Consider the following 13,190-nt stretch of genomic DNA (forward strand, 5'->3'; position numbering starts at 1 on the left):
AGTGATTTAATTCAGTATGAGTCTGAAGGCCTGAGAACCAGGAGCTCCTATGTCCTACAGCATCAGGAGATGGTTGGCTCAACTCAAGCAGACAGTGAATTCACCTTTCCTCTGCCTTTTTGTTCTATCTGTGCCCTCAACAGACTGGATGAAAATAGATCTTCTTTACTCAGTCTACTAATTCAAATGCTGATTTCCTCCAGAAATACCCTCACAGACACACCCAGAAATAATGTTTTACCAGCTATCTGGGCATCCCTTAGCTCAGTCAAGTTGACACATAAAATTAATCATCATGGGCTGGGCGCAGTGGCTCACCCCTGTAATCCTAGCACTTTGGGAGGCTGAGGTGGGGGAATTGCTTGGGCCCAGGAGTTTGAGACCAGCCTGGGCAACATGGCAAAACCCCATCTCTGCAAAAAATACAAAAATTAGCCAGGTGCAGTGGCTCATGCCTGTAGTCCCAGCTACTCTGGAGGCTGAAGTGATAGGATCCATTGAGCCAGGGACATCGAGGCTGCAGTGAGCCATGATTACACCACTGCACTCCAAATTGGGTGACAGAATCAGACTGGGTGACCGAATCAGTCTTTCATGGTCCAAACCCAACTCATTCTCTCTCTCTCTTTCTCTGTTGCTCTCTCTTTCCCTGACACAGATATTCACTTAGCATTTAAACGTGACTTCTGAGACTAAAGTGAAAGAGATTTGTCAGTTATCAATATGTTCTGATATTTTTCTGATACAGATAGTTTGATAAATAGATAAATGTATAAATATTGTTCAAGTGCTTTTGGAGCTAGTGAGTTGGCTGCATTGTTATGTCTGTTTCGGGAACTCTAGAATGATATGTAAAACCCTCTTCCCTCCCTTCTTTACTTCCTTCCTTCCTTCCTTCCTTTTATCCACATTTTTTTCAGCAAACATTTAAGAGTGCTAACGATGTGTCAGCTTATGCTTGGCTCCGAGAGATTCAAAAATAAAAATGACAAGGTCTCCTAATCTCTAGGATAGGGAGAGTCAAATTTGCATGAGGACTTTTGAGAAAAATCAAGGATGCCTGAGGGGATTTTGAGTCCTACAGGCTCAGCACTTATGAAAAAGGATAAAGTCCTTCCCAGCCTGGCAGGAGCAGGAAAAGCCTGTGGTGGGGGAAGGGAGTGAAGGCATGTGCCTCCTCATGGAACACAGGGTCGGAGTCGGCTAGGAGGGATAAGAGTACAATAGAGGGTTGTGTGACACAGACAGGCTGCCAGCCCTCAGCATGGACCCGGCACATGGAATCTGTGATCTTAAAAGAGTCAAGTGACTACCTTTGGCAACCAAAAGAGACACTGCCTTTTAGAAGGCATATCATCTGAAACTGGCTGAAAGAGCTGTCTTACTTAGGAAGAAAAATCTCTCCTTTGGAAAGAGCTGGAACTTTTAGTAAAACTGAACAGTGAGGTGGCGGAAGGTGAGTTAATGAAGTGCTGGGTAGGGAGGTCGTGCGGGCAGGTGTAAAGAGCAGAGCCAGAAGACGTGGGTTTCAATTTTGCCTCCACATACTAGCTGAGCAGTCTTGAGCAAATGCAATAATTGTTTCTGGGCTGTAAAATACCAAATGAGAACAATGACTGGTCTCATTTATAGAATTATATGAATTACTTTTTAATCCTCATAACCAACTTATGAAATAATTCTCATTACTATTCCCTTTATTTATTTATTTAGAGACAGAGTCTCACTCTGTCACCCAGGCTAGAGTGCACACCTCACTGCAACCTCAACCTCCTGGGCTCAAGAGATCCTCCTGCCTGAGCGTCTCCCCCTCCCTACTCCCCAGTAGCTGGGATGTTAGGTGTGTGCCACCCACTCTTGGCTAATTTTAAATTTTTTTTAGAGTTGGGGGTCTCACTGTGTTGCCCAGGCTGGTCTCGAACTCCTGGGCTCAAATGGTCCTCTGGCCTCAGCCTGCCAAAGTCCTGGGATTATAGGCATGAGCCACCACGCCCAGCCTACTATTCCCTTTATATATTGAGGACACTGAGGCTTCAGGAGGTTGAATATATTTTCAAAATTTACATAGCTAGTAGATGGCAGAGCTAGAATTGAACCCATGTTTGTTTGATTTTAAACACTGTGTTCTTTGCCATTTACATTCTTCTGCCCCGCTTCTAAGGATCTGTATTAGGGACTAAATTAAACCAAGTTATACTAAAATGTTGGTAATTAATTTGACTATTAAATGCCTAATTGTTCTAGTACTTAATCTTAGTTTCAGCCAGGCACAGTGGCTCACGCCTGTAATCCCAGCACTTTGGGAGGCCGAGGTGGGTAGATCACTTGAGGTCAGGAGTTCGAGACCAGCCTGGCTAACATGATGAAAACCCTGTCTCTACTAAAAATACAAAAGTTAGCCGGGCGTGGTGGTGGGTGCCTGTAGTCCCAGCTACTCGGGAGGCTGAGGCAGGAGAATCGCTTGAACCCAGGAGGCAGAGGTTGCAGTGAGCTGAGATCACACCACTGCACTCCAGCCTGGGCAACAGAGCGAGACTCCATCCCCCCCACACACACAAAAATCTTAGTTTCATTTAAAGAGTAGATATGAGTGTGTATATTATTTTTTCAAGTGTTATTACTTTTTAATTTAAAAAGTTTTTCCTTTATTTTTACATTTTTGTTGTGTAATTCCTTTTTGAGGAAAGAAAAATCTTTTGAAAGTTATAAAAATGGTTAGAATGATTAGTGTAATCTTGTCAGGGCAGTATACACCTCAATTAACTAAGCTTATCCACAAATGGCCATTATTTTCTTGCTTCAGCAGTGACGTAGGAAAGGTCTGTATGCCTGGGAATCTGGAGATCTAGGTTTTAATCTAAGATCTGAGTTCATTGTCCTGTATTTATCTAAGGCCAGTCACCCTCTTTCGGCTGCTATTGCTTCATGTTTAAAACAAGGGGATTAGATGAAATGATTGGCAAAGTCCCTTGCAGCATTAATAGCCTATGAGTCTATAAAATTTTAGAAACAGACATAATTCAGAAGGATATAATTTTAAATCAATTTGTGTCACAACAGTAATAATAAACGTAGTGGCTCTAAGCAAGTAACAGACTGAGAGAAAGAAACTATGAATTAGATAAGTTTGACTAGATAAGGTCTAAGTTCTTTCCAACTTTGAAATCCATGATCACATATTACAACACTGTAATTTTATAGTAGTTTGTAGGGTTTCAAAGAACTTTCATTCCATTTATCCTCTCTGATCCTCACAGGGACAATATGAAGCGGTGAGAAGAGTTGTTTTATCCACACTCTACAAATGAAGGAACTAAAGATTAAGTGGGTGGCATTGGGTCATTTGGCTAGTTGGGGACAGAGCTAGGACAGCAAGGCTTTCTGACTCACACCCTGCCCTCTATGCCATAGCATTCCTGGGCTCAATAAACAGTAACTGTGAAAGAAGGTCGCCTCACACAAAACTACATTTTATTCTAGTTTGACAGATGAGTAATCCTCAGTGATAAATTCCTTTTCTGAAAAGTCTCAAAGTCCCTCGGGCAGTTTTGAATCATTTGTAATGTCAAAAAGTTTAGGACAGACAGTATTTGCAACTTTCCTCAAATCCAAAAATCAGAAAAGCTGGGGAGAGGTTTTTACTTTTTCTTTCTTTCTCTCTTTTCTTTTTTTTTTTTTGTAGACTAGGTCACAAGAAGGAAGGGTTTTACTTTTTCTTTTCAACTTAAAAAAGAGAGTAATTAATATCCTAAATTCTCTTTGTCCTAAAACACCTTTCCTAAGAACCGTGAGCTTTTAGCTAAGTATGGAGGACATTTAGTAGCTATGACTAAGCAACTCATCTTTCAGTTACAGAATAGCCTATGTTGGCTGGGCGCAGTGGCTCACCCTCCGTAATCTCAGCACTTTGGGAGGCCGAGGTGGGTGAATCACCTGAGGTCAGGAGTTCGAGACTAGCTTGGCCAACATGGTGAAACCCCGTCTCTACTAAAAATACAAAAATTAGCTGGTCATGGTGGTGGGCTCCTGTAGTCCCAGCTACATGGGAGGCTGAGTCAGGAGAATCACTTGAACCCAAGAGTTGGAGGTCGCAGTGAGCCGAGATGGTGCCATTGCACTCCAGCCTGGGTGATGAGCAAAGCTCCCTCTCAATAAATAAATAAATATTATTGTTATATTTGTGGAAAATATAATTTGGCATCTTTTCACTCAATGAAAATATTTATTTAAATACTGTATACAAATCAATTTATATATACTTACATATAATATAAATTTATACGTAAATATATATTATTGAAGTTGTTATTTTATGTTATTTTATAGAAGTTATACATGCACATAATAAGACAAAATCTTATCAGTAGAAAAAGAAGGGTGTAAAATGAATATGACCTCCATCCATTCCAGCCTAGGCCCATGCTCTAGAAACAAGCACTGTCATCGGCTATTGTTAGATGGTGTGGCGGTTGCCATTATAATTTAAAATTCCATGCTTACAGCTCTGTTTTTCCCTTTGTCAACTTTAGAAAGTACCGACTGACTTCAAAAAAGATGGGAAATTTCTTGTGTTTACACTTCCTCCCAATCTTTCTGTTCTTCTCCATCTCCAATTTGTGTTAGTTGTATTATAAAATTTTTAATTTTTTTCTTTCTTTTTTTTTTTTTTTTGAGACAGAGTCTCGCTCTGTCACCCAGGCTGGAGTGTAATGGCATGATTTCAGCTCACTGCAACCTCCACCTCTCTCTCCTGGGTTCAAGTAATTCTCCTGCCTCAGCCTCCTGAGTAGCTGGGATTACAGGTGCGCGCCACTATGCCCGGCTAATTTTTGTATTTTTAGTAGAGATGGAATTTCACCATGTTGGTCAGGCTGGTCTCGAACCCCTGACCTCATGATCCACCCACCTGGGCCTCCCAAAGTGCTGGGATTACAGGCGTGAGCCACCATGCCCAGCCCTAATTTTTCTAAAAATTATATTTAAAATTATTATTTATAACTTTAAATAATGTACCTAAACTTCCATTTCTAAATTTATTTATTTAGACGGAGTCTTTTGATTCCCATTTATATAAGAGTCTACCTCTCAATTGTGTGTGTGTGTATATATATTCATGGTTTACTATGTTTACATTCTGCTCTGTAATTATAATTAAGTCTTCTGAGGATTAAAAATGAGAATCCTGAGTGGAAGTGATCCTTCACTCAGCACAGCGGTAGGCACATAGGTTTTCTATAATTGACTCGTATGGATAAACCCCATGTGGAAGAAAAAATAATCTTTTTTTTTTTTTTGAGACTGAGACTCTCTCTGTAGCCCAGGCTGGAGTGCAGTGGCACGATCTCGGCTCACTGCAAGCTCCGTCTCCCGGGTTCATGCCATTCTCCTGCCTCAGCCTCCCGGGTAGCTGAGACTACAGGCGCCCACCACCATGCCCGGCTAATTTTTTTTGTATTTTTAGTAGAGACGGGGTTTCACTGTGTTAGCCAGGATGGTCTCGACCTCCTGACCTCGTGATCCACCCGCCTCGGCCTCCCAAAGTGCTGGAATTACAGGCGTGAGCCACCGTGCCCAGCCAAAAGTAATCTTATTTAATGGAAATTTTCCAGCTCAGATGAGATTCTTCTAAGCTTCAAGGTCTAATGGATCCTTCCTTCAAGGTCTAATGGATCCTTCCCTCCTTCTCTCTCTCTCTTCCTCCCTTTGAAGCTTCCTTTCTTTCTTTCCTCCTATTTTCCTTCTCTCCTCCTTCCCTCCCTCCTTTCCTCCCTCCTACTTTCCTTCCCTCCTCCCTCCTAGTTTCCTTCCCTCCCTCCCTCCCTCCTACTTTCCTTCTTTGTCTTCTTTTCTGGTTTTCTCCATTTCCTGCGGGTTACATTCAAATGGTATGTTTCTTGTTTTCTTTCTTGGATGGCTTTTAATTTGCTAGTTTTGAACTGGACTCAAGCAATCCTCATGCCTCAACCTCCCAAGTTGCTGGGACTACAGGTGCACCACCATGCCTGGCTCGTATTTTGTTGGAATACTTTGAATTTTTGTTTTGATTTGTATAAGAAGTAATATTCCGGAATTCCTGTCAGTTTAAATATGTCTTTATTTAGCCCTTACATTTGATTGATAGTTGGACCAGGCTTAGATTTCCAAGATTCATTTTTTTCCCTTCAAAACTTTGAAGGCTGTCTGCCAACAGAATGTAAGATTCATGAAGGGAAGATTTTTGTCTGTTTGATTCACTGATCACTGATGTCTCCCAAAGATCTAGAACAATGTCTAGCACACGATACACTCAATATATATTAGTTTTATTAATTAATTATCTTCTAGTGATTAGTATTGCTGAAAAGAAATTGGATGACAATCCAGTTTCTAATTGGCATGTGTAGGCTGCTCTGTGACTGAAGAATTTTCAAATCAGCTTTATACCCTTCAGGAAAAATCCCTTGTGATTGGATGTTTAGTATCTGCCAGAAAACTGGTACTCAAGATGTTGAAGCTACAGTTATTTTATGATAGCACACTTCCCTTGATCTGCTTATTTTTATTCCATCCCATTTACCCCCTTTTTAAAAAATTTTGTAGCCATTCTTATGATGCTCTTGATTTGTTGGTTACACAAATCAATTTTATTAAAATCCAAAGATTACAAGTCTTTAGGTATATTTTGTACCAAATTAAATTAGAAGACAAAAATTACGCTTTCATAATTGCTACAAAGGTAAATAATGGAGAGATTTGGTACAAAGCAACAATATATAGAGAGAGAGCTAATAAAATTACCTGAGGAGTGTAATGCTTGTTTATTTTTTTGTGTATATCTTTGAAATCTATTTTATATATAGACAAAAGAGACTGTGAAATATTTAAGCAATGCAGAATACGTGACCAGACCAGAGCATCTGTAGGAAGACTTTTTGGTGATCATTAACTCTACCCTGAAATGATGGACTACAAGTTATAATGTGTGTTACCTACACTTCAATCAGTAATATTAGCAAATCTCCAAATGTTAGTCACATTGGTTTGTCTCCCTTGTACATTCTTTATTCATGATATTACAGTGCTGTAACTGGGTGGTCCTTTTTAAACAAAACATTATTTGCAAAACAGAGGGTATTATTTGTTTTTAAAGGTTTTGTGAATAAAGACTTCAAAATATTTTCTTATAAAAAAAGAAATTGGATGACAATCTTATTATTGTTTTCTTTCTTTTCTTTTTTTTTTTTTTACTTTCTAGGGTTTTCTTTGTATTCTGAATTCTACAATTTTATCAGGATATCTTTTTTTTTTGTTTTCGAGACAGAGTCTCTCACTGTCGCCTAGGCTGGAATGCAGTGGCGTGATCTCGGCTCACTGCAACCTCTGCCTCCCGGGTCCAAGTGATTCTCCTGCCTCAGCCTCCTGAGTAGCTGGGATTAGAGGTGTGTGCCACCACACCCGGCTAATTTTTGTATTTTTAGTAGAGACAGGGTTTCACCATGTTGGCCAGGCTGGTCTCCAACACATGACCTTGTGATCTGCCCACCTTGGCCTCCCAAAGTGCTGGGATTACAGGTGTGAACGACTGCGCCCAGCCTTTTTTTTTTTTTTAGACAGTCTCGCTCTGTTGCCCAGGTTGGGGTGCAGTGGTGCAATGCCAGCTCACCGCAACCTCCACCTCCTGGGTTCAAGCAATTCTCCTGCCTCAGCCTCCTGAGTAGCTGGGATTACAGGATTACAGGATTACAGGTGCATGCTACTGAGTCTGGCCAATGTTTGTATTTTTAGTAGAGATGGGGTTTTGCCACATTGGCCAGGCTAATCTCGAACTTTTGACCTCGGGTGATCTGCCCATCTTGGCCTCCCAAAGTGCCAGGATTACAGGTGTGAGCCACCACACCTGGCCTTACCAGGATATCTTTAGCTCTGTGTGTGTGTGTGTATGTGTGTGATGTGTATGCATATTTTTCCTCCCCCTGCTTAAAAATTGGTGAGATTTCAATCTAAAACCTTTTTTCTTTTCTTTTTTTGAGACCAAGTCTCGCTCTATCACCCAGGCTGGAGTGCAGTGGTACGATCTCAGCTCACTGCAGCCTCCATCTCCTGGGTTCAAACGATTCTTGTGCCTCATCCTCCTGAGTAGCTGGAACTATAGGCGTGTGCCACCACACCCAGTTAATTTTTGTATTTTTAGTAGAGACGAGGTGTTGCCATGTTGGCCAGGCTGGTCTCGAACTCCTGGCCTCAAGTGATCTGCCCACCTCGGTGTCCCAAAGTTCTGGGATTACAGGCATAAGACACCATCCCTGGTCCTAAAAACTCTTTAGCATAGGAAAATTTTATTTTCTGGGTTATTTATTTTTCTCCACAGTCCTAAATACATTCTAAAACCACATTTTTATAGGTATTAGATTTCTCAGAGTTAACTTCTACATATTTTAATTTTCTCTCATATTTTCTGTCATTTTACTTTATCTTTCAGGTAATCAAATTGATCTTCGGTTGTGTCTATATTATTGTTTAGTCATCCCTTTGAAATGTTTATTTTTAGTTCCTAATAACTCTTTTGTGTTCTCTGATTGCTACTTGTCATAGCAAACTGTAATTGAGATTGTAGTACGCTATAAATTCCTGATTATCCTAATTAGCATTGTTACTAGTATTGTTTTAAATACTAATTTTATTAATTTGCTAATTTAGGTGTTTGGAATGTGATTGATTTCGTGTGTGTGTTAATTAGGTTTTTTTTTTTTTTAATTCTTTTCCCCTGCTTGGATTATCTTTTTCCTTTGGGTTAGTTGTTTTATTTTCTAAAGCTTTCACTTTTGTATTGTTTTTCCTGAGAAGTGTGGTATTCTCTATTGTCTATTCATTTGAATGAATTCAGAACCAAACAAATGCCTTAATTTAGCACAACCAGCTTGTGTGGGTTTCCTCTTCAATTGTTTAGGTTTGTTTCTCCAGGAAGGTTTTCCCTGAATAGAATGACTGGCACGAGTTCTGTGTAAGTAGGCAGGACTTTTGGACAGGAAGGCTTCCCTGTAGGTTTCCTGTGGGCAGAGTAGGCAAGAAGGCTGGGGAACCTGAGCTTCCCCAGGAGGAGGTAGAGATGCATTTTGAGTTTGATTGTTTCCCCTCTGAGTTTATAAATGTAGAGATTCAAAGTTTCTTCAGTTATCTCCTTTTAAGCTACAAGACCCTCCGGAGGAACACTCTCTCTGCCCTTTCTTTCTAAAGAGCAGTGCCCTGGCTTGTAGCCCGAGGCCAAAAGTCTCAGCTGCCTAGCTTTGTTTGCACAGGTCACAGGAAAGGAGCCCAGCTGTCCCAAGGCACTGAATCCAGTTCTTTAATGAGGCCACTGTTGATTGCCCCCATGGGCCATCATTGTATTGTTGACCAAGTGAGGAGTTTCTCTGGGCCCCCTTGGGAAGACACATACTTATTTCCTGTGCCCTGGCCTGCAGTTTCTCATCAGTTCATCCATCTGCTTTGTATCTTTTAGAAATTTCCCAAAACTCTTGTGTGCTGATGACACTCTTTCTTGTTTCCTATTGCTGTTATTCACTCATTTTCTTTAAAGAATATTTTCTGTCACTTTTATGGGAATGTGGAAGATAGAAGAGGTAAATACATGTGCTCATCCACCATTTTGTGTACATGCGCACACACACGGTACACATACATGCACAAGCACATGCACACACACACAATACACATACACATGAAAAGCAAATACAGTAATGCATCCAGTTAATCCTTTGGGGGAAAGGCAGATTCCTATTAATATAAATTATCAGAATACAATCACTAGATCTCTCAGTTGGTTCCAATGTTTTGCCCAGGTTATGCTTATTTTAAAAATTAATACTCAGCAATGTGTCAGAAATTACAGCTATGAAGTCTGAAAGTAAAAAAAATTACAGTGTCATTTTAGAATTATTTTACAGAATTATCTGTACCTGAAAAGGAAGACATGGTCACTGTTGCTAGTGTCTTCCCAGTCCCTTTACCTTGGGATTTTGACTTGAGTACCTCGGTTCCTCAGTGAATATGAGGGGCAGCTTGCCAAGGCATTGTTTTAGGTACAATTTTGTAGGAAGTGCTGCTGTTCAACTCTTATATCCTCTGGACATATAAAGGCCATTTGGATTCTCCTAATTCAAATTCCCATCCTTACAAATTCCTTAAACAAGTGTTTAACTTAAGACAAAAACAACCACAGGCCAGGTGTGGTGGCTCATGCCTGTAATCCCAGCATTTTGGAAGGCCAAGGCATGAGGATTGCTTGAGTCCAGGAGTTTAAGACCAGCCTAGGCAACATAGTGAGATCCCATCTCTAAAAAAAAAAAAAAAAAAACCAACATTAGCCAGGTGTGGTAGTGCATGGCTGCTGCAGTCCCAGCTACTCAGGAGGCTGAGGTGGGAGGATTTTTGAGCCCAGGAGGTCAAGGCTGCAGTGAGCCAAGATGGCGACACTGCACACTGGCCTGGGCAACAGAGCGAGACCTTGTCTCAAAAAGGAAAAAAACAAAAACAAAAACAAAACAAACAAGAACAAAAAAGCACAAACATTTTGATTGTAAGAAACAGAACCCAAAATGTGAAATGAGCAAGGTGCTCAAAGCTAGGAAATCTGAGGTCAGATCTGAGTTCTACTACTCACTAACCTTGTGGTCTTGGGAAAAGGATTTACGTTTTCTAAACCTCCATTTTCTGAATTTTAAATTGAAGATAATAATAGTGCCTACTTCATAGGATGGTTTTGAATATTAAGATAGTATACATAAGTCCCTTAGCACATTACCTGACACATAGTATGGGCCTCATTAGATATTAGCATTATCATTAAGATCTGCAAATAATTCATATTTATATTACAGAGCAGTTATGGAATAAATATTCAATTCCTTCTTATTTTGATATTCATAAAATATAGAGAAATATTCCTTACTTCCTGGTTCCACCTGGATAGTATTATTTTGGCTTCTTTTTTTTTTTTTTTTTTGAGACGGAATCTCGCTCTGTCACCCAGGCTAGAGTGCAGTGGCACAATCTCAGCTCACTACAAGCTCTGCCTCCTGGGTTCACGCCGTTCTCCTGCCTCAGCCTCCCGAGTAGCTGGGACTACAGGCGCCTGCCACCACGCCCGGCTAATTTTTTTGTATTTTTAGTAGAGACGGGGTTTCACGGTGTTAACCAGGATGGTCTCGATCTCCTGCCCTCGTGATCCGCCGTCTCGGCCTCCCAGAGTGCTGGGATTACAGGCGTTCTGTTTTTTTACCCGGCCTGTTCTTTTTTTTTAGATAGTAAAATACACAAGACATAAAATTTACCATGTTAACTCTTTTTAAGTGTACAGTTCAGTGACATTAAAAATACTTTTGGGCCGGGCACAGGGTCTTGCTCTGCTGCCCAGGCTGGAGTGCAGTGGTGTGATCATGGCTCATTGCAGTCCTGACTTCCCAGGCTCAAGTGATCCTCCCGCCTCAGCCTCCCAAATACCTGGGACTACAGACACATGCCACCACGCCTGGCTAATTTTTTGTAGAGATGGAGTTTCGCCATGTTGCCTGGGTTGGTCTCAAACTCCTGGTCTCAAGTGATCCACCTATCTTGCCCTCTCAAAGTGCTGGGATTAAAGGTGTGTCATTCTTTTTTAAGACTGAAGAATATTCCACTGCATGTGTACACCATGTTTTGTTTATCCACTTATCTGTCCATAGGCACTTGGGGTGCTTCAGCTCTTGGCCGTTATGAATAAGGCTGTTATGATAACGGGTGTATAAATATTTGGTCAAGTCCCTGCTTCTTTTTTTCTTTTTTTTTTTTTTTTGAGACGGAGTCTCGCTCTGTTGCCCAGGCTGGAGTTCAGTGGCACGATCTCAGCTCACTGCAACCTCCGCCTCCCCGGCTCACACCATTTTCCTGCCTCAGCCTCCCGAGTAGCTGGGACTACAGGCGCCCACCACCAGGCCTGGCTAATTTTTTGTATTTTTTAGTAGAGACAGGGTTTCACCGTGTTGGCCAGGATGATCTCAATCTTCTGACCTCATGGTCCACCCGCTTTGGCCTCCCAAAGTGCTGGGATTACAGGCGTGAGCCACCGTGCCCGGCCCCTGCTTCCATTTTTTGGGGTGTACACCCAGAGGGGGAATTGTTGCATCACAGGGCACTGGCATTTAAATTCTCACTCTTCTCATTTGGTGTCTCACACCAGCTTGCATTCCTGTTTGAGCGAATTTGTAAATCACATACCATATTTGTTTTCTTCTCTGTTTCACAGATAAATATGCTGAGGCATGTTTTCAAGGAGGGGAGAGAGATTCCTTTTCCTCAGCCGGGCACAGAGCCGACCTGAAGTGTAGCACTGTGGTGACCTGGCGGGATCTGCTCTCCAGTCACTCCCGAGGGCCCTTCTGGGGACAAGGAGACTTTTCTGTGCGGCCTGTTGATTTGAGTAGGTATAGCCTTTCTGCTAGCCACCAGACACAGCTCTATAAGAATTTACTCTCTACTACCCCATGAATAAGAAAACACTTAGGGAGGCTTTTACCTATCCATGAATAGTTACTTCTGTTCAACAGTCCTACAAATGTTTTCGAATGCCTGAAGTGTGCCAGACATGTGCTAGGCAACAGGGTTAGAAAAGTGTGGGAAGCTTGGTCCCTGGCCTGGGGAACTTTAGTTCAGTGGAGAGCTTACAGATATTCCCCCCATACCCTTTCAGAGCATGGATGTTTACAAAGTTGTCAGAGAGTATTTTGGTGTGCTTTGGCAATGGTGGATCTAGTGTTGTGGGCCTTCTAAAAAATATGAAATGATGAATTCACAACTAGTTATAAGGTTTTGAAAGGGATTAATACAAATGGGTGGGGTGGGGTGGGATGGGAGGAAGGTCCTGAAATGGGTTTTATTAACTTGGTAGTAAATCATTTCTGGATTTGAGGAGTATTAAAAGGATCCTTTACTCCCAAATCTCTCCCTCGATAGTCATATAATGAGATGCCTAAAGTTTCTGTCATTATTTTCATTCCACAGTTAAGAAATCAAAGGGGTTGGTGATATTAGAAATACTTGAGAGCCAGATAAGACTGAAGCCCATACCACCTTCAATTATCCAGGGCTTAAGAAGCCTTTAATGGGTCAGGATTGCAGAATAAACAAGCTGTTAAAAGATACCATGTTCTGGCAGCCGCCTGTAATCCCAGCTACTT

The 13,190-nt window shown here is 41.4% G+C and overlaps 1 long non-coding RNA gene across 1 annotated transcript in view; it reads left to right on the top strand.

Moving 5' to 3' along the window:
* Positions 1 to 1,176: 1,176 nt before the first annotated feature.
* The window catches only part of LOC106635306 (uncharacterized), a 52,355-nt gene continuing 40,341 nt past the window's right edge, over positions 1,177 to 13,190 (top strand). Inside the window, exons 1-2 of the long non-coding RNA XR_001338655.3 lie at positions 1,177 to 1,456; positions 12,260 to 12,433. This is a non-coding gene — a long non-coding RNA (uncharacterized LOC106635306). The remainder of the gene's footprint in view (positions 1,457 to 12,259; positions 12,434 to 13,190) is intronic.

Source organism: Pan paniscus, chromosome 9 (genome assembly GCF_029289425.2).
Source record: "Pan paniscus chromosome 9, NHGRI_mPanPan1-v2.0_pri, whole genome shotgun sequence".
Classification (NCBI taxonomy): Eukaryota; Metazoa; Chordata; class Mammalia; order Primates; family Hominidae; genus Pan; species Pan paniscus.